The following is a 22,211-nucleotide window of genomic DNA, read 5'->3' on the forward strand; positions in this document are numbered from 1 at the left end:
AAGCAAGGTGATGAGCATAAGAAAAACAAAGGGAGACTGTAGTAGAAGGAAATTACAGCAGTTTTAAAGTTTGTAATCTTTGTGAAGCAAAATTAGCATGACTGTCAAGTGATCTATACTTTTGTGTAAGAATAGAGGTAGCCAATGGTTGTAAACAGTTACTTAAAACACTTGTAAACAATGTCCTTAATATTTTGGACATGAATCATACATAAAATTGGGCAGCTTTCTAGTATAGATTTAGGGACACTCCAACTTAATTGCTTCAGATACCTACTATACAAGAAATCTTAACTCTACTAAAATCACCAAAGGATTAACTATTCAAGCATCTTTCTTTTCAATCCATTCCCCACTTGGTTCCTGCTTTTGGCTTTTTCACAAACAATACCAGAATGGGCAGCTAAAGGAGAAAATGAAAAATAAATTCATCCCAGCCTGTGTAGTTCAGTGGTTGGGTGTCAACCTATAAACCAGGAGGTCACAGTTTAATTCCTGATTAGGACACATGCCTAGGTTGTAGGCTCAATCCCCAATAGGGGATGTGTGGGCGGCAGCTGATCAATGATTCTCATCATTGATGTATTTATCTCTCTCCCTTTCTTTTCCTCTCTAAAATCAATAAAAACATATTTTTTAAAGTAAATAAATTCAAATAATCCTGGTCTACACCCCTAACAACACTACCCCCACCACTACTACTAACTTGATGAAGGGCAATAAAATTTAAAATCTCTTGGGAGAGATATTTGCTGGACTAGAGTCGTTGTAGAGTTTTATGTTTCAATGGCATGCTTCATTACTGCATTTTAAGTACATTTCAAAACATTTGTCTATACATTACGTACCACTGTAATGACTACTAACCAGTAAAGCTGGGAAAGAGTAGATAAGATACTTGAGTTACCTTAAAGTTCAGAAACTAATTACAACGTTATTATACTTACCTAGATTGGTCCTATCTTGTGTATTTGAACAATACCGGTATCTTTCTAAATGCAAAAACATGCCTAAATAAGTTAAATGTAACTCCTCCAGCAATTTTAAGAATAGCATGTGGATGAAAAAGGGCCACATGCTAACCTGACTAACTCAGGGAAGGCCTGCATAATGGCCTTGCAAACTCAAGAGACCTAAGGTAATCACAAAGGATGGTCTGAAATTGAAACCTTTTAATTAAAAAGCAGTTTTTAGTGGTAGTCATGTCCTAGGCCAGTATCTTCCCTGACAAAGATCAACTTCAATCTTTACTGAGCCTACTGTCTTTTTGCATCTAAGATAACATACCTGTGGAATGTTAGGGTAACTTGTAACTTCCTTTTTCTGGACTCCTCAGGGTACAACAAATGGCACCAGTGTGCAGACCACAAATTCCCTCACTATTAGTTACCATGTTAATTGTTGACTGTTAGCTATCCTGAGCCCACCTATGTAAAAGAAATATGTGTCTATCATTTTACTTTTTATCCAATCCCAGAGGTTTCCCCACTTAGCTTTCTCCCGCCTCCCTGATCTATTACCAATGGATTTCATGTAACCCAACTGCCATTCTCCAGAGCACTATCTCAATAAATTGAGATTCTGCTTCCAGGCAATTGTTGACAGTTTGGCTCAAATAAACTCACAAAAATTCCTTACAGGTTTGGGTTTTTTTACATTAACAGGCATCTATATACAGTAACACTGGTCTTTATGCAAGTTATAGTTGCCCCAATAAACTATATCTTTGCAGAAACAGAAGCTTTCATCATAATCAAGGCTACCATAAAAAATCCTGCTTAAAACATTTATCAACAAAAAAACCCAAGCCAAAACAAAACAGCTCTAGCCAGTTGTTCAGTGGTTAGAGCATCGGTCCGAGGACCCAAGGGTCACAGGTTTGATTCCTAGTCAAGGACACATGCCTCCGTTGTGAGTTAGATCCCATCCTCAGTCAGGTGGGTGCAGGAGGCAACCAATTGATACTGCTCTCATGTCAATGTTTCTCTCTCTCCCTCCACCCCTTCCTCCATTATACTCTGTCGGAAAATCAATGAGAAAAAAATCCTCAGGTGAGGATTTAAAAAAAAACAAAAAACATTTTCACGCACTCAATGGGGAAAAAAATGCGGTTGAGATTATGAACAGAACTATGATAATTGACATTGTGAGTTAGGATGGTCTGATTTTAAGTCTACTGAATTGAAAAAAAAAAAAAGCTTCACTAAGATAACTGAAGAAACTTGAGTTTGTGAAAATCTCAAAGTAAAATATTAAAATCACATTAGCCCACTGTCAAAATTTCACAGGATTTTATTTTAACAATTAATTTGTCTGGTTGTACATTGTTCAGAAAAATATGTATAAAGATGCTTCCTATTTTAGGAGAACTGGCAGGCTTCAAAAGAACCTCACAAAAGAGTTGCTAGTAAGATTTCCTTGGAGACAAGCATCATCCATCACTAGGGAGACGGTTTATTTAAACATTCTTTAAGCAAAACTCCCATATAACTTCCTAGCCGATGCTTTACCTCAAAATTGTTTCACTTACACCTTGCCAGTAATTTTCTCCAACACTCTTAGGAAGGCCAGTGAAGAGATGTGCAAAATATTTTATTTTTAAACTTTGCTATAACTGAATTGTACCAATAAGACTCAAGGAGTCTTCATGAATAATATCAATATAAATTCCCACTAATGTTATCCTTAGGTTTTCCTCCTCATTCTCCCTAATTCTCTATCGGATATCCGAGAGCATTAAAAAAAAGAAAGGAAGGAAGGAAGGAAGGAAGGAAGGAAGGAAGGAAGGAAGGAAGGAAGGAAAGCAAGCCGAAACCGGTTTGGCTAAGTGTTGGCCTGCGGACTGAAAGGTCCCAGGTTCGATTCTGGTCAAGGGCATGTACCTGGGTTGCGGGCACATCCCCAGTAGGAGATGTGCAGGAGGCAGCTGATCGGTGTTTCTCTCTCATTGATGCTTCTGTCTCTCTCCCTTCCTCTCTGTAAAAAATCAATAAAATGTATTTTAAAAAAACAAAAAGAAAGAAAGAAAGAAAACCCATGAAGTTAAAGTGTTTACTTTTAACAGCACTGTTTATTGAGAAGTTCCTATGGTAAAAGTATTTTAAATACCTTATGTATTCTTTAAAAGGAAATTAACACATTGCATACCACATAGAAATCTCTAAGACATACGCCAGGGACCGCACATTTTGGGGCAAACTGCACGTTATTTAAATCATCATAATGCACTTTAGGTGTTGTTTTTCAATAATTATAACATTTTTATTTACAAAAACAATTAAACAATTAAAGTTCCTAGTACTTTTTTAAGGTATGGTACTGTGTAAAACATTTTCCTCTATGAAGAGGGACCAAACAAAATTTACATAAGTATCTAGATTCGCTCCTTTTTCCATGGGCGTGAAAAAAAACGACAACACTCCTGAGAGGTCCTTAACAGATGGCGCGCAAAACACGAGAAAACTCCTGAGTGGTACGAAATGTGTTAACAAAATGATTTTAAATGTTTATAACTACCTACGTGAAACGAGTGAGAAACACTTTCCCTGAAATCTACATTTTCATAATCTATATATTTGTATTAAAAATATTGAAATAACATTCAGTGCACAATAATAACTCTTCTCAAAGTTGACTTTTATATATGGAATCCATCAGTTCAATAAAGTAGAAATACTTAACAGAAGGCAACATTTCAGGCTTATTTCCTTAATGTCAAATATCAATGGTTCAGGTGTTAAGTGTTTGCATTGTTCAGGTTTTTTGTTTATGTTTTTAAGTCTATCTAAATGGAACAGGACATTTGAGTGCTTTTTTACCCACTTCAGCAATAAACATGGCTTAATTTTCAGGCCCAATACAGTAGAAACTCGATTTTCAAACTTAATCCCTCTGGGAGGCTATTCAAGAAGCAATTTGTTCAAAAACCGAATAATCGTTTCCCCATTAGAAATAATGTAAATTGAATTAATTCATTCCAGACCCCTAAATGATTGTTTTTAACCTTTCTTATATACAGTACAGGTCTAATGTACAGTTCAGTCTATAAACAAATACTTACTTTCTTAAATTTATCAGACTACCCGTACTAGCCTTAACCAAATCACTTTCTGCACTGGGTCTAGGGGTCTTTCGGGAAGTCAGATATAGCATCTTCACTTTTTTATGTATCATTGACTCAGAAAAGCTGACACCAGCTAACTGCTTTTGGTTTATCCAAATCACCAATAGTTTTTCTACCTCTTCAATTGCCTGTGATCATTGTTATCGTTTCTTTCACACCCTTAGCAACATTAACTACTCTTGATGTCCTCTTTATGTTTTAAAATTGTGCTAATCATCCATTTCACCAGAAATAAAAGCAAAAAAAAAAAAGTTCACAGCACAATTTCCTGAGATGTTAACCAGGCAAGATTTAGCTGTTTACTGCCTCATAGTAGCAAATTCTCTCCTTTGTGGCCAGAGAGACATTTTTTGTCATGCTGATACATCAGCATGAAAGGGTTGTTAGGTCAAGAACCAAAGTTAACCTGGCATTTTTTCATGTACAACTTGGTCGAGAATCGAGCTGTTTGAGGTGGGAGACCTTTGAGAACTGAGGTTTGAGTGTACTTACTTGCAGAAAATATCAAGATGGGGAAAACAGTCAGAATCAGAAATATATGTGTACACTGGTAAAGATTTAGTCAGGATTCCTTATACATAGATGTTAATAATCTGAACTCTTCCCTACTTTCTATGAAATAGCCACCACTCTAAACAATATCTCATATTTTAATCATGGAATGACTTGTCTCAGTAGGAAACTAGAGTAATTTATGGAGTCTGGAGTTTGTTAAATTCATCAGATGCAAATTTCATTACCTTTCCAGGACAATGCAAAAACAAAACGATTAAATAGCTCCTCGGAGTTTCCACATCCAATAAAAATTTATTCATATACTCTTACAAAAATATGTACACAAAACAGTGTAATTACAGCTTCACACTCACCAAAACAATTCCAGGTTGACCAGAAAGTCACTGGGAAAACATATGCTTAACATTGATCTATTTACAAATTCACCAAAAATGTTTTCAGTAATAATCAACACTTTCTATGACAATGCTTTCAGTCTTTACTCATCCAGGATCACATCCACTTAAATATCTCTTTAAAAGTTATGTTTGGATCAGTAAGTACTAGTTCCGTAAACATTAGTTTTTAATACATAGTATTCATTGGCCAAAATACATTGTTTGTAATTGCTTTCCTTTGGAGAAAAAAAAGTTACTTTAAGTCAAAGGTTTAAAGACTACTCTGACTTATGAAAGGAAAGCAGCTTGTCACCCAAAAAGAGTATAAATACTGAGAGAAAACTGTGGCACCTAAAATAGAGAACATGAGTCATTAACGTAATCTAATACAATTTTCACACTGCACCTCTGTCGCTGTGCACCTAGATTTTTATTTATGTCATGGGAAGGTGGCTGCACTCTCCGAGGCCCCACATATTAAGCAGAAAAGAAATTCTATGCAAGCCATGTAGGTAAACCGCAGTGTTGGAGGAGCCTCTCAGTTTTAGTCAGACTTTCAAGCTGATCCTGTAAGTCAGAATTTCTGGCCGGAAACTGACAGTGCAGAAACAGGTAGGTGATTTCAAATTCAGGGCTCCGGTAGACTGGACATAGCAGTAGAATAAAGAGCTATGTTAACAATGTATTTCCTGTTCAGCATGTTCTGGGAACCTTACTAGGTGGCCATAAAAAGACAAAAATCAAAAGTAAACAGTAAGAAAAACCGCGATTTAAGGCGGATTTGCTTTCTTCGCATTATCTCATCAGATCATGTCTGGGGCTCAAAATGAGTCAAAAGCGATGTCCCTCAGGTTCATGTTTCGGTGAAAAAACGGGTTAATGTTAATTTATATCCCAACTGAGCACATAAAACATGGACACGGGTGCTACTCATGGTCAGCTGTGACAAATAAAACCATCGTCCTGACTTCTTGCTTCCTCTTTCTTTTCAGAGTGAGGACCGTTCAGAGCAAGAAGGCTTTTCCAGAAAGACTTTTCCAACGTGTACCAAGTTCAAAGAGGTCAGGCTGAGCGCAGGCGAGCAGCCCCACGCTCCGGGCCGCTGTACCGCCAACGCAGAGGCGAACGAGAGCGGACGAGGGCAGCGGACGAAGGCAGTGGACCGGGGCCGGAAGCCGGGCCGGCGGGGAGGCCTCCCGAAGAGGCCGGAAAGCCCGCTGCCCCGCACCCGCTGCCCCAGCCTGGGCTCGGCCCCGCCTCCTCCCTTCTGCCTCCGCCTCCTGCGCCGCGTCCCAGCTCCTGGGTCTCTAGTCCGGACCAGCGCGCCACTTACCCACCGCGAAGGGATTTACGTAGCGGTCTCGTCACTGCTTACGGACGCGAGGAGGTGGGGACCGCAAACCAGCAACGCGGCGCCGGCGGCGGCCCCACGTCGTCCACGTCAGCTCTGATGCGGCAGCCGCGGCCTCCCCACTGATCCCGACCTAAAGTAGCGCGGCAGCCGCACGAACTGCGTCCGCGCGCGCGCGCGCCCCGCCCTACCCTGCCCAGCTCCGCGACCGCCTCCTGGGGGACGCCTGGCGGAAAAATCCAAGCTCGAACTCCGCCACCTGCCGGCCGCTTGCGGGAGTGCGGCGCTGACAATCCAACAATTAAATGGAACGGGGGTAGGGGAGAAGGGCCAAGGGGCGGAGCCTCAGGCTGGCGAGGAGGAGCGGTCAGGGGGCGGGGCCTCAGGGGGGAGGAGGACCTGGCCAGGGGGCGGAGCAAGGAGAGAGACCAGTGGGGGACTGAGGAGAAAGACCGAGTCGCAGGCGGGGCCAAAGGCGAGGCTGGGAACCGGAAGCTTTCGCCGCGCGTGCCCGAAATCCAATCACCTCAATACGAGCCTGTCGGTGGTTGCTGACCCCAAGCCGAGATCCGCGAGCGTCATGGGTCTCTCCCGCCGGGACGCGCATCCTGCGGAATATCAGGAACCTCCTCTCTCCCACAGCTCTGCAGCGTCCACCTTCCTGAGAAACGCCCTTGGGCGCGGGTGCCCCGCTGGACGCGAGACTCGGGAGACCCAACTGGCCTCCCATATACTCAGTCTGCTGCCGCCCCCACCACCGTGGTGGCCTTGTCTGTGCGTCAGTGTGGCTGAGAAACAGCCAGGGTTCCCACTTGGAGATGCGCCAGTGGAGAGGAAGACAGTGATAGCAAGGAAAACCCTCTGCCTGTAAGGGAGGAGAGTTTTGTTTTCATCAACTGGAAACCTGGGGCTGTAAATAAGGCACATGTAAACTAGGAACCCATTTATGTGTACTCAGAACATACTAAGTTATCTTTAGGCAGAGTAGGCCCTCAAAAAGCAGTGCTTTTAGCCTAAAAATAAGCCTCTTTACATTCAGGAAAAACGAAATCAGAAAAATGTCACGCTTGAAACTGCTGGCAAGGCCTTCCGAATAATTCAAGCATTTAAGAAATGCCAATAACTGATTTTTCGGTTTCTAATATTTACATTTACAGTAAAATTTATAGTAAACTTTAAAATGATATAGCAGGGATAAAGAAGGGCAGTACTGTGACTGGACAATCAATGGGTCCAGGCTGCCTGTCACTACTTGAGCCAATTAAACAGACACAGGGTTAAATCATACATGAGCATTTATTCCAATAATGCCCAGTGTTACGGTAGAGCAGCAGGTCATCCACAAAAATCTGCTCTGCCCCTGCCTATAAGCCAGCTGCTTATATTGGGTAGAGAGACAAAGATTACGTGGGAAAGTAAGAAATACATGAATGGGAAAGTAGGCAAGTACAGTGGTTACAGGTTGCAGGCAATGTGGACTGGGGGGATTGCAGAGTCAATAGGGGCTGGGGATTTGCAAAGGTTTGGTACCTCCAGGACTAGATTGTTTTAGCCACAAGGTGGTAAATTTTTCCATAATGACAGGCAGTTCTTAGAAAAGGAGGATAGACTCTATTCCGATGTTAGCTCGCATATCCGAGGGCATACAACGTTCAGCCAGGTTAGAATGTGCTTTCTCTAATCAGAACAGAACAATCATGGTAAACAGAGCATGATTAATATTTCTTACTAGAGGCCCAGTGCACGAAATTCATGCACTGGGGTGGGGGTGGGGGGTGTCCCTCAGCCCGGCCTGCACCCTTTTGCAGTCCAGGATAGCTCACTCCTTACCGCCTGCCTACTCCTTACCACTCAGCTCACTGCTCCTTAGCGCTGCTGCAGAGGCAGGAGTGGCTCCCACCTCCACTGCTGCGCTCGCCAGCCGTGAGCCCAGCTTCTGGCTGAGCGGCCACTCACCCTGTGGGAGTCCACTGACCACCAGGGGTCAGCTCCTGCATTGAGCGTCTGCCCACTGGTGGTCAGTGCCTGTCATAGTGACCAGTCGTTCCACCGTTCAGTCTATTCGCATATTAACCTTTTATTATATAGGACTAGAGGCCCTGTGCACAAAATTCATGCATGGATAGGGTCCCTAGGCCTGGCTGGCAATCAGGGCTGGTCTGTGGGGCAACCAACAGGGTGATTGGGGGGGGCCCCTACTGGCACCCGTGTGGGCCAGCCTGGCGCCACCCACTTGCCAGTCCCTCCCCCTGCCACTGCCACCAGTTGCTTCCCTCTGCTGGGTGACTGGCCAGGCGATTGGGGGGACCTCTGCTGGCACCCACCTTGGCTGGCCTGAGGCCAGCAGGCTAGGGGCAGCTCCTGCATTGAACATCTGCCCCCTGGTGGTCAGTGTGCATCATAGCAACCAGTCATTCCACCCGTCATTCTGCCGTTTGGTCAATTTGCATATTAGGCTTTTATTAATAGGACTAGAGGCCCGGTGCACAAAAATTTGTGCACTCGGGGAGGGGGTCCCTCAGCCCTGCCTGTGCCCTCTCACAGTCTGGGAACCCTCGGGGGATGACCACCTGCTGGCTTAGGTCTGCTCCTCAGGGGATTGGGCCTAAGCTGGCAATCAGACATCCCTCTGGCAGCCCGGCAGCCCCTGGGGGATGTCCACTTGTCAGCGGGGAGCAGACCTAAGCTGCAGTCGGACATCCTTAGCGCTCCTGAGGAGGTGGGAGAGGCTCCCATCACCACCGCTGTACTGACAGCCTTAGCCTGGCTTGTGGCTGAGCAGAGCTCCTCCATGTGGGAGCTCACTGATCACCAGAGGGCATTGCGCGTCTGCCCCCTGATGGTCAGTGTGTGTCATAGTGACCAGTCATTCCTACTCTTTCTGCTGTTAGGGTCAGTTTGCATATTACCCTTTTACTATATAGGATAGAGGCCTGGTGCACGGGTAGGGGCCAGCTGGTTTGCCCTGAAGGGTGTCCCGGATCAGGGTGGGGGTCCTGCTTGGGTGCCTGACCAGCCTGGGTGAGGGGCTGATGGCTGTTTGCAGCTGGTCACACCCTCTTCAGGGTGGGGGTCCCCACTGGGGTGCCTGGCCAGTCTGGGTGAGGGGCTGAGGACCGTTTTCAGGCTGGCCAAGCTGGCGACAGAAGCTCCCAGCCTCTCCTTTTTTGCTTTTTTTTAATATTCTTGGATTTATTTACCTTCTATAATTGAAACTTTGTTGCCGCTCCAGCTCCGAGGCCAGGGCCTGCTAAAAGCAGGTATCTGGGGTTTATTTAGCTTCTATAATTGCAACTTTATTGCTTAGAGTGGAGCTCAGAGCCAGGGCCATGGAAGGTGGGGAACCTTGGCTTCTTCCATCACTGGAGCAAGCGAGCCTCCTGCTCACTTCAGCTGCGTGGCTGCCGACCGCCATCTTTGTTGGGTTAATTTGCATATCCTGCTGATTAGCCAATGGGAAAGCGTAGCGGAGGTATGGTCAATTACCATGTTTGTCTATTATTAGATTAGATAATTATAGCTAGTCCCCAATATTCTATTTCTGCCCTAACAGTAAGTTTATAGAGTATTCTCATTTTGTATTGTGGACAAAAGGGGCCACATGCTAACCTGACAAGCTCAAGAAAGGCCTGCATAGCAGTCTTGCAAACTCAAAGACCTAAAGTAACCACAAAGGATGATCTGAAATTAAACTGTAATTAAAGCAGTTATGGTGAGTAATCACCCCCTAGGCCAGCATCTTCCCTAATAAGGTCAATCTTTACCTTAACTGAGCTTATTGTCTTTTTGTATCTACGATTAATGTCAGGGTAACTTGTAACTGCCCTTTTTTCTGGACCCCTCAGGGCACAACCAAATGCCCTGACACCAGAACAGATACCACAAATTCCTTCTTTGTTATTGTTATCATGTTAATTGTTGACTGTTAACTATCCTGTATCCATCTAAGTAAAAGAAGTATGTGTCTATCATTTTACTCTTTATCTAATCCCAGAGTTTCCCTCCCCCTTTGCTTCCTCCTGCCTGTTTAATCTATCAACAATGGATTTCATATAACCCACCTACATCTCCTCTGATTGCAATGTATAAAAATAGATGAAAACCCACCATTCTCTGGAGCAGAGGTTCTCAACCTGTGGGTCGCAACCCCTTTGGCTGTCGAATGACCCTTTCACAGGGGTTGCCTAAGACCATCCTGTATATCAGATATTTACATTACGATTCATAACAGTAACAACATTACAGTTACGAAGTAGCAACGAAAATAATTTTATGGTTGGGTCACAACATGAGGAACTGTATTTAAAGGGCCAGAAGGTTGAGAGCCACTGCTCTGGAGCACTATCTCAATCCATTGAGATTCTGCTTCCTGGCAAATGTCAACAGTTTGGCTCAAATAAACTCACAAAAATTCTTTACAGGTTTGAATGTTTTTTCCTTAACATTACGAGCAACTTGTTGAACAAACTCAAAAAAAGAGTCTGGTGGCTTTGCTAGAAATAAATGATAAAAATTTATTCAAGGATCTTAGAGTTTGCAAACCATGAAAAAGCCATGCAAAACCCCAGATGTTACAAACAAGAAAGGAAAGTTAAGTTTTTATTGTTAAAAATGTGTTCCTGAGAATACTCAGTCCTGCATCCTTAGCCTTGGATTACATTTTCCATTCTTTTTCACACCATGTTCTCATTAATTTTCCATACCTGCCTGCTAAAATCTTACCCTTCCACGTCTGACACTTCCACAAAGATTCTTAGTCACCTAAGAACACCCGAAAATCAGACTGGAGGGAGGATATGCCCCTTTATCTTCAGAACTCATTTATACTGTGAAGTTTTTTTGCTCAGACTCTCAGAAAGCAATTCCAATTGAAAGCCAAAATCAAAACCAGCCACCCATTTTTTTTCTCCAGTCTCACCTTATAGCCTAGGTCAGGGTGGGCAACCTTTTTGTGAGTGCATGCCAAAATCAGCAAAATCTCTGACTCAAAATTCTTCTGCGTGCCAACCCTAATTTTTTGAGAACATGTTACACCTACTTGATATCTCTTAAGGTGTATGTATGTTAAGAACCTTGAAGAAATAATAAAATTCATTCAAGTGACAAAAACACAGTATATGATAACCAAAAATACATTTATTTTTTATTTTTTTATTTTATTTTTTTCAAAATATATTTCTTTATTGATTTCAGAAAGAAAGGGAGAAGGAGAGAGAGAGAATCATTGATTGGCTGCCTCCTGCACACCCACACTGGGGATGGAGCCCGCAACCCAGGCATGTGCCCTTGGCTGGAATCGAACCTGGGACCCGCAGGCCGATGCTCTATCCACTCAGCCAAGCCGGCTAGAGCTACATTTTTTTTTTTTTTAATGTACACTGATAGTCCGACAGAAAACTTTATGACTCTGTTTGATATTATAAGTGGGACTTTTGCTGCTGCATCACTGATGACAGAGATTTTACAGCAGGTTTATATTTTGTGACCTTCAGAGATATGCATGAGCTACTACTTTCATCTGTCAGACTACTCCTATTACGAGACTTAACAAAATTCATCACTGAGAACAAAGATTCACAAGCGTATGTGGATGAAAACATGGAGAGTAACGCTGTTGCAAAGTTTTTTTAAACAGAAAAAAATTTCTGGAATGGCGTCCAAGTCCTCAATAGTTCGTTTTCAACACTTCTCTCTGGTACTCCTGTCTCTAATCGCTTTTTTTCAATGTTTTCCAAGGCAACTCTAAGGTCAATAAATTTCTGCTTCCAAATTGAGCTACTCTGAGCTATTCAATCAACTGCATTTCAAAGTCAGCCATGTCTATGGTCTTTAAGATAACTTGTTATGTAAAATTATTTATTTATCTAAGATGCACCTACACTGAGTTTATCTGAAAAATAAAAGTTGATATTAAGAAAAAAATTGTAAATGGAAGATTATAAGAGAGGGTTTCGCGTGCCAGCAAAAGTTACTGGCGTGCCATGTTTGGCACGCGTGCCAGGGGTTGCCCACCCCTGGCCTAGGTTCTGTCAACCCTTAACCTTAGTTCCACCTCAAGGATCTTAAAATACGGCTCAAATAAAGTCAGACCCTCTACCAAAAGCAAGGAAGGATCTGGATCCAAGAGACAACTCACCCAAGTTCACCCAATAGGCAGGGTACCGGCGGGCTCAATGGGTTCCTTGCTGGATTCTAGCACCATGTCTGGGTCTGCAGGGTGGTTCTGGGTGAGCTTCTTTGGAATCCTGCCGACTGCACCAAGTAATGTTAATGTAAAAACATTCAAATCTGTAAAGAATTTTTGTGAGTTTATTTGAGCCAAACTGACAATAATTGCTGGGAAGCAGAATCTCAATGGATTGGGATAATTCTCCAGAGTAGTGGTCACCAACCTTTCAGACCTCATGGACCACCAGTGATCCGTGGACCACCAGTTGGCGACTGCTGCTCCAGAGAATGGCGGTTTTTCACCTATTTTTATACATTGCAATCAGAGGAAGAGACATAGGTGGTTTACATGAAATTCATTGGTGATTGATTGGACAGGCGGGAGAAAGCAAAGCTGGGAAGCCTCTGGGATTGGATAAAAAGTAAAATGAGCCGTAACCAGTTTGGCTCAATGGATAGAAAGGTCCCAGGTTCGATTCCAGTCAAGGGCATGTACCTTGGTTGCGGGCACATCCCCAGTAGGAGGTGTTCAGGAGGCGGCTGATCGATGTTTCTTGCTCATCGATGTTTCTAACCCTATCTTTCTCCCTTCCTCTCTGTAAAAAATCAATAAAATATGTATTAAAAAAAAAGTAAAATGAGACATATACTTATTTTACTTAGGTGGATACAGGATAGTTAACAGTCAACAATTATGATAACAAGAACAATGAAGGAATTTGTGGTATCTGTTCTGGTGCCCAGGGCATTTGGTTGTGCCCTGAGGGGTCCAGAAAAAAAGGCAGTTACAAGTTAACCTGACATTTCAAGGATATGTTATCTTAGATGCAAAAAGACAATAAGCTCAGTTAAGGTAAAGATTGACCCTGTTACGGAAGATACTGGTCTAGGACGTGACTACCCACCATAAATGCCTTTAGTTAAAGTTTTAATTTCAGACCATCCTCTGTGGTTAGTTTAGGTCTTTGAGTTTGCAAGACTGCCATGCAGGCCTTCCCTGAGCTAATCAGGTTAGCATGTGGCCTTTTTTTTTTCATTCACACTTCCCCTTTTTGACCATAAATAAATCCAAAGGATGCATTGATGACCAACTTTTTTGGTTGAATAATGGAGTCCCATGTTGCTAGGAAGTCTCAGTGTCAGCATTTGTCTTGCTGAACAGGGTGGACCACTGGGGATAGGGCAAGACCATAACCTTAGATGGCATTCAAAAGTAGAATTATTATTCAAAATAAAAGGCAGGTAAATGGGAGGCAATCAGATCCTATACTAGTATGTCCTTATTAAAAAGTATTCTGGATCATTTCTAAATTTTGAGCCATCATTATCCAAGTCTTTTTGCTGTTTGAGTTAAGTTTTGTTTTTCTGCATCTAATATAACATTTACTTACCCAGAACAAAAGTAACAATATTAAACCAGTAATACTGATTAGGAACAGAAAATGTCTAATACTAGACAAGGAAGGGTCAGAGGAAAACAAGTATCTACTATTATCCAGAAGTTCTAATTTTTCTTCTGGGCAGTTAATTTTATCCATTCCTATATTTAGACAATACTCATCTAAAATAGTCCTCTAGATTAGATCCATATATAATTCTACCAGGGGAATTATTAGGGAGGTGTTCTTGGGGGGGCTTGTCCAAGATAGGTCCTTTATAATAGATATAGCCTAAAATATGTACCAAAGCTTATATTGATAGTAGAAGACTACCAATGTGTGGCAAAACATTAACTTCATTATCATAGCTGATAATCAGAATATCATTGTCTAGTAGGTGGGAAAGATTAGCAGCTACCCAAGTTAAATTTTTTTTTTTTTTTTTTGTCTAATAAGGGTAGAGGACTGAGGAGACAGATGTTGTTTCCACTAGGAAACCATAAGGAGGATAATAATAAAATTATTTATATACATTCAATTAATAACAATTTGGTAATATAAGAACAAGGTTTGAGCAGCATCAATTTGTGAGCATACAGGCCTTGTTAATATTTTGGGATAACTGTCTATCTCTTCTGTAGTCGGCGGCTTCTCTTCCTTGAGATGAAAGGAAGTGTAAGAGACAGGGGCAGATGTCCATTCCTGGTTAGGTACCTGGTAAGGTAAGGTTCCTTTAACATTGTTGGAGAGAGTCTTTAATTAATGTATTTCCCAATGGTCAAAAATCTCCGGGTTGTTGTGGTCTTTGAATCTTTGTCTCCTGTGAGTACTGTGAAATGAATGTTACTAATTTGTTAGTTCCTACAATGCAGAATGTCTGCCTTTTAGTTTTCCTTATATTTGGGAAACAAAAGATTTAAAATCAACAATATTTTTAACAGCGTCATAAGAATAATTATTCTCAATTCAGTTAGTCCCATAACTACTTTGGTTTATCCTGATTATTTGCCAGTATTTTTTTGAACAGAGTTATTCCTTGAAGTTCTATAAATCTTCATCCAGTTCAAAGATATGACCTGCTTAGAAGCCTGCAAATTAGGTCAGAGTCCTTTTCATGGATTTTTCTAAAGATATATATGCAAATGAATCAGAGTAAAGCAATGACTATCTATGAATGACAAAACTTAAAAGTGGCATAGTTATAGATTTTATTATAATGCAATTGATAAAAAAACTTTGCTTTTCTATAAGATATAACACTCCAAGACAACAATTTCTTGGTAAATAATAATTACTGTAAAATGACATAGAGAGTAATATAAAATCTGTATATATTTAGATTCAATATATAATTTCAGCATATAAAGAACAAACAATATGTAAGATATTAAATGTGTCACATGGCTTATTGCAAGGGGTATGTGTGTTGAGCATTGAAAATAATTCATCAACTTCCAAAATGTGAAACACAAATACCTAGAGTATCACTGGCAGATGCCCCCCAACAGGGAATCACTCTTGGCTTGCCTGGTGTCCCTGATTGGACACCTGCTACCCCTGAGAGTTTCCTGTTTGAACTTGGTTCTGAATCTTTGCAAGTTCCTTTTTGAAGCAGACTGAAATTTCTATAACATTCATTTTAACAAAATATGTGTATATAAATAGAACATAGTTGTTATTCATTTTTATTTGACAAAGCTTCTCACATAATTTCAAGTATATTAAATCAGCCTAATTTCGCTTAAAAAGATTTCTTTTAAGAAGAGAGAATAAGCCCTAGCTGGTTTGGCTCGGTGGATTGAGCGTCGGCTTGCGGATTGAGGGGTCCTGGGTTTGATTCCAGTCAAGAACACATGCCTGGGTTGTAGGCTCCATCCCCGGTGGGGAGCGTGCAAGAGGCAGCTGATCAATGATTCTCTCATCATTGATGTTTCTATCTCTCTCTTCCTCTCCCTTCCTCTCTGAAATTAATAAAAATATTTTTTTTTAAAAAAAAAAAGAGAGAATAAATCCTTGAGTTATCCGAGGGTCCATTGGGATGACTCAGAGTCATCTCTCGGTTAAAAAGTCTTAAAATTTAAACTTTGGAAATATTGTCAAATATACTTGACCAAAGATTATGTCAGAAGCTCTTTGCACATCTAGGCAAAAACATATTTTATAGTAATAACTCTAAATTAATCAAATTTAAATCTGTTTTAATATTAAAAATTTTATTAAGACCACAGAATTCTGCTTAATTTACGTAAGTATTTAATCTTTTTTTTTTTTAGGCCAATAAGAGATTATATCCTAGTAATGCCATCTGGAGGCTGAAAATTTACCACACATAATACACAGACAAAAACATACCATATAAAGACCATACACATAAAGACCATAGCATAATTTGAATTACTAATTTTGCAGAGAAAACGCATGAATTTTTTTCCTCAAAAATGAATTTCCATACCTCATGTATTCTATTTTTACAACATATAATTTCTCCTAACTTAATTTGAACTTTTAACTCTTAGAAGCCTCAATTTCCAATAATAACCAAAATAAAATAAGTGACCAGTATTCCTTAGATTGACATTTATGAACACATTTTATTTTATTTATTTATTTTTTAAATATATTTTATTGATTTTTTTCAGAGAGCAAGGGAGAGGGATAGAGAGTTAGGAACATCAATGAGAGAGAAACATCGATGAGAGAGAAACATCGATCAGCTGCCTTCTGCACACCCCCTACTGGGGATGTGCCCGCAACCAAGGTACATACCCTTGACCGGAATCCAACCTGGGAACCTTCAGTCCGCAGGCCAACACTCTATCCACTGAGCCAAACCGGTTAGGGCTATGAACACATTTTAAACACACTCTCACTTTCAAGAAACACACCTTTAAGCACCAGACATTCTATCAAAAGCTCAAATCCATTTTACAGACTTTTGGCAATAAAGACAAAAACAGGTGAATTTAAAGACTTATTTAAGCAAGCAATGTTTCAGTATTTCATTTTATTTTAAAATATCTAGAAATTCAAGAACCTTAATTAGAATTTACTAATTTAGAAAAGAATACTGGAAATAAGTTAAAAGTGATTTGTTTAGGTGGCTATCTTCCAGAGATTTGCATTTTTAAAATGGCCCAGACCAGAGTACCTGGTATTCACATCTCAAAGGTCCTGAGACTTTGGTTTTGGAAAGCCAATTACAGCATTTTGAGCTGAATAGGGGATTTCGGGGAATGTAAAAGGAGGATTCAGTGGACTTTGATATTCTGAGTCACACACCTCTGACCCTGTAAAAACTGGACAGTACTTTTCAATTGTAAAACAAGGACAGTACTTTTTAATTCCTCAAAGATGGGCTGATGTTGGCAAAGGACTAACAAATTCACCCATTTTGAAATTTTTCTTTCTATTTGAGTATATTTTTCTCTGAGGCTTTGTAGCAATTACAGAGAGATCTAGTTTACAGGTAGCATATAACTGAATGCCATTTCTGACTCATAACAGCTTGCCTGTATGGAAAAGACATACTGATCTAAGAAAGCCTTATTCTCCATTCACTTCCCTGGGAATGTGAAAACAAGGTTAGATACAGGGTAGCACCACACTTAATGGTGCAATTAATTAGCCAAAACTCTCCATTTTCCACTTTAGTGGGGCCAAGCTATCTTGTAAAAGATTAGCCTTTTTTCTTGAGGGACTCTGAGTCAAATTTCTCCCAGTTGAAGAGTTTGTACTCCAAAAGAAAAGAAGACTCTCAAGGCCCTGAGGCCTGGTTTCCCATCTACAGAGGCATATGTAGCAAGCCAAGAGTTAGGTATCTCTACAAGTCTCTGGAATGTTTGGGCCATTCTGAGTAGGGCAGGTCCTCCGTTAAGACTTCTCGGGCTCTCATGAAAGTTAATAATGAAGAAAAGATGGTTAGCAAACGTTTGGTTAATCTCAAGATTAGTTTCCTCTTGGGAGGTTCCTTTAAAATCATTTTCCTTATTTTGGTTTAGTATCTGGTTCATTTAATTTATTATTATTATTATTATTTTATTAAAACTTTATTGTTCAGATTATTAGAGTTGTTCCTCTTTTTTTCCCCCCATAGCACCCCTCCACACAGTTCCCACCCCACCCTCTGCCCTTACCCCCACCCCCACTGTCCTAATCCATAGGTATATGATTTTTGTCCAGTCTCTTCCTGTACTCCCCTAACCTCTTTAGCCCCCGAGAATCAGTCCACTCCCTTTCTATGCCCCTGATTCTATTATACTCACCAGTTTATTCTGTTCATCAGATTATTTATTCACTTGATTTTTAGATTCACTTGTTCATAGATATGTATTTGTTGTTCATAATTTGTATCTTTACCTTTCTCTTCTTCTTCCTCTTCTTAAAGGATACCTTTCAGCATTTCATATAATACTGGTTTGGTGGTGATGAACTCCTTTAGCTTTTTCTTATCTGTGAAGCTCTTTCTCTGACCTTCAATTCTGAATGATAGCTTTGCTGGGTAAAGTAATCTTAGTTATAGGTTCTTGCTATTCATCACTTGGAATATTTCTTGTCACTCCCTTCTGGCCTGTAAAGTTTCTGTTGAGAAATCAGCTGACAGTTGTATGGGTACTCCCTTGTAGGTAACTGACTGTTTTTCTCTTGCTGCTTTTAAGATTCTCTCTTTGTCTTTTGCTCTTGGCATTTTAATGATGATGTGTCTTGGTGTGGTCCTCTTTGGATTCCTTTTGTTTGGGGTTCTCTGTGCTTCCTGGACTTGTAAGTCTATTTCTTTCACCAGGTAGGGGAAGTTTTCTATCATTATTTCTTCAAATAGGTTTTCAATATCTTGCTCTCTCTCTCCTTCTGGCACCCCCATAATTCAGATGTTGGTACACTTGAAGTTGTCCCAGAGGTTCCTTACACTGTGTTCATATTTTTGTATTCTTTTTTCTTTTTGCTCTTCTGGTTGGGTGTTTTTTGCTTCTTCGCATTTCAAATCTTTGACTTGATTCTTGCGATCCTCTAGTCTGCTGTTGGAACTCTGTATAATATTCTTTATTTCAGTCAGTGTATGCTTAATTTTTGGTTGGTCCTTTTTCATATCCTCGAGGGTCTCACTAGATTTCTTGAGGGTCTCACTAAATTTATCGGCAGTCTCACTAGACTTATTGAGGGTCTTACTAAATTTATCGGCAGTTTCTAGAAAATTCTTGAAAAACTTTAAAAGTGTGGTTTGGAACTCTATATCCAGTAGTTTGCTTTCCTGCATTTCTGTCATTTGTGACCTGTTTCTTTGTCTCCACATTTTTTATGCTTCCCTGTGTTGATAGAGTGGCTTTATGTGCTAGGTGTCCTATAGGGCCCAGTGGCTCAGCCTCCCCAATTACCTGAGGTGGACACTGTTGGTGCACCCCTTTGTGGGCTTTGTGCACAGTCTTGTTGTAGTAAAGCCGTGATTGTTGTTGGTATCACTGGGATGAATTGACCTCCAGGCCAATTGGCTGTGAGAATCAGCTGTGTCTGCAGTGGGAGAACTTCTGTGCTGGAGACACCCTTCTGGAGCATGACTTGCTTCAGTGGGGCTTTGGTGCTCACTGAGTCTGCCCCCTGAGTGTGTCCCTTATGGATCTGAGGAGTTGTAATCTGGATGGTCCCACTCTGACCACTGGGTACTCTGGAACTTGGATCTCTAAGGAGGTGCTAATTTAGCCTCTGCCTGAGGCTACCCAGCAGGAGCCCAGCTGTGAAGCAATGCAAGCTGCTGTGGGGCCTTGGGCCTTCTTTTGGATGTTCTGGGTTTCTCTGCTCCAGCTGCAGTTTGTCAGGTAATTTTCAGATTGCAAAGGGCCAGGTCTCTCATATGTAAAAGCCTCTGAGCACAGCTTGGGTGGGTGAGGTCTCAGGGAATCAACAGGGCAGAGCAAACAGCTATGGCTGCTCCTCAGTCCTGCCCTAAGAGGCCCCACTTCTCAGTGTCCCGCGGTAATTGCTGCAAGCACCTCTGAGAGAAATTTGCCCTTGAGTTCTGACCGATGCCAGACAGTCCAGTTTCTCCACGTATGAGTCTGGCTCCCCAGAGATTCGCCCGGAACTAGAGTTCAGAGCAGTCAGGAGCTTAAGACTCCCTCCCGATTGAAAAAGCCAACCATGTCCTCAGTTGCCAACCCTTTCCATGTGCGCCTCCATACCTCTGCACTTTACTTCTGCACCTCCTCTGAGTCTCAGTGTGCTTTTCTATTTCCTTCTAGTTGTAGAATTTCGACTCAGCCAGCCTTCCTGTGGTTCTGGATGATGTCTGTTTTGTCTTTTAGTTGTATTTTTGAAGTGGTTGTGTGAGCAGCAACTTCAGGTGTTTACCTATGCTGCCATCTTGGTTTCTCCCCTGGTTCATTTAATTCTTAAATACATATTACCCTTCTAGGAAAAAAAATGTGGGCATCACTGATTATAAAAAGCTCTCCCTATTAGGTGAATTTGGGGCCAATTTGACCAGTAAAATATATGTTGCCCCTTAACATCCCCTAGTTGAAAGGGGACAGGTTCTGATTTTAAAACAGCCACTGGTTGCTTAGATACCCCTACCATTTGTATAGAAGCTTTACTCAGAGGGAGAGGGAAACTAAGATAGGTAACGTTAATAACAGATAAAGTAGTCCCAGTATCTATAAGGGCCTTAGTAACTTCCTCTTTTATGATAATTTCAGTTTCTCCTAAAAATATTAGTAAGGAGAAGGGGAAATTCCCTTTCATAGTCTTGGAGCAGCCCTATGTTTGCTTCTGTTTTCTCTTTGTAAATCACACTTCAGGTTTTCTTTTTAAACAATCTTTCTTATGGTAACCTGTCTTTTTACAGCAAAAGACTCCTCTACAGTTTCACAGAAGACCTTATTTAGTAATTCTGTTGCCTTGCTCTCAGAAACCAGCAGGTGTATTAATTGGAATAGGTTAGAATAGCCAGGATTACATGTTCTAATAGTTAAATTTTTGTGAATCCATCAGGGTTCCAGATATAGTCGGGAACAATTGCTAGTCCCTCTCTAACTGAGACTAGCTTTTCCCAAAGGGAGCTCTTAGAATTTCTATCCTCATTTTCCCTCTAGTCAGTGGTAGTAGAGGAAACAGAAGGGGAAGGAAGAAGGGAGAGGAAAGTGAGATGGTTAACTTGAAGTGCAGACAGATAGGACAGGGGTCCAGTGGGAAACAAAGACAGGTGGAACATAGGCAGGGGCAGACATGGCAGTTTGAGCCAGCCTTATCACAGGAACCAACCATGAAGAAATAATAGAATGTTTCTGGACTCAAGCAGGAGGCATGGGAAACCAAGGGAGGACCTGCAACAGTAAGTAAGGTGTACTGACACACAGAAACAGAGAAAATTCAGCATAGGAACAGAGAAAGAACACAGAAACAGGGAAAGTTCAGGTCTGTTGCTGGGCAAGAACAATTGAGGGAATCAAACAAGTGACGACGCAGATAGATGTAGAGCAGGCTTGTAGCAAATATATACCCCTGGATTACAAGGCTTTAACGGTAAGCCCATTATTAGATCCTCCTCCCGTGAGGGAAGTCTGAATCTGCTGGTAATACATTTCCCACACTTTCGCCTAAATCATCTGGTCCATGGAGCTCATTCTTCGTGTCGTCGCAAGACACAACCCCAGGAAAAACCCTCAGCTCACTATTCCAGTTATCAAAAGGGCAAGTCCAGACAAGGAAGCTCAGAAAGGAAGGGGGAATGGGATGTAGGCATTTATTAGCTTCAGAATAGTATCAACAGGAAATTAACATTTCTTATTAATTTCCCTTTTTTTTGGAAGAATTTTTTTTCTATGCTTCTTAGAAGGCTCTAATTTCCAAGTCAAGATATGTTTCCAATATAGTCATTCAGTTTAATTTTAGAGCCAGCATTTTCTAATTTTTGCATGCAAAATATTAATTTAGGTCTCAAAAATATTAATTTAGGTAGCTGCATTTTGGCCATTCTTAAGTTTATATTTTCTAATTAAATCTTCCCATTTCTGTAAAACACTTGCAAGTAAAGGCATCCTATAAGGAGTATTAAATGAAGGCTGCGTTTTGGGAGTTTATGGCCTTAGAGCAGTGATAGCGAACCTATGACGCGTGTCAGAGGTGGCACGCGAACTCATTTTTTTGGTTGATTTTTCTCTGTTAAATGGCATTTAAATACATAAAATAAATATCAAAAATATAAGTCTTTGTTTTACTATGGTTGCAAATACGAAAAAATTTCTATATGTGACAAGGCACCAGAGTTAAGTTAGGGTTTTTCAAAATGCTAACACGCTGAGTTCAAA

At 41.1% G+C, this 22,211-nt stretch overlaps 1 protein-coding gene across 6 annotated transcripts in view; it reads right to left on the reverse strand.

Annotated features, from left to right (window-relative positions):
• CREM (cAMP responsive element modulator) overlaps window positions 1-6,640 on the reverse strand; it is a 100,640-nt gene extending 94,000 nt beyond the window's left edge. Inside the window, exon 1 of one of the 6 annotated variants that reach the window (XM_036350237.1) lies at window positions 1,288-1,430. The gene's annotated coding sequence lies outside the window, so the exon portion shown is untranslated. Of the gene's footprint in view, window positions 1-1,287; window positions 1,431-6,349 lie in introns of those variants that run through there. The other 5 variants (XM_036350254.1, XM_036350218.1, XM_036350284.1 and 2 more) reach the window with 5 other exon arrangements.
• Window positions 6,641-22,211: the final 15,571 nt, after the last annotated feature.

This window comes from Myotis myotis, unplaced genomic scaffold (genome assembly GCF_014108235.1).
Source record: "Myotis myotis isolate mMyoMyo1 unplaced genomic scaffold, mMyoMyo1.p scaffold_m19_p_1, whole genome shotgun sequence".
In the NCBI taxonomy this organism is placed as follows: domain Eukaryota; kingdom Metazoa; phylum Chordata; class Mammalia; order Chiroptera; family Vespertilionidae; genus Myotis; species Myotis myotis.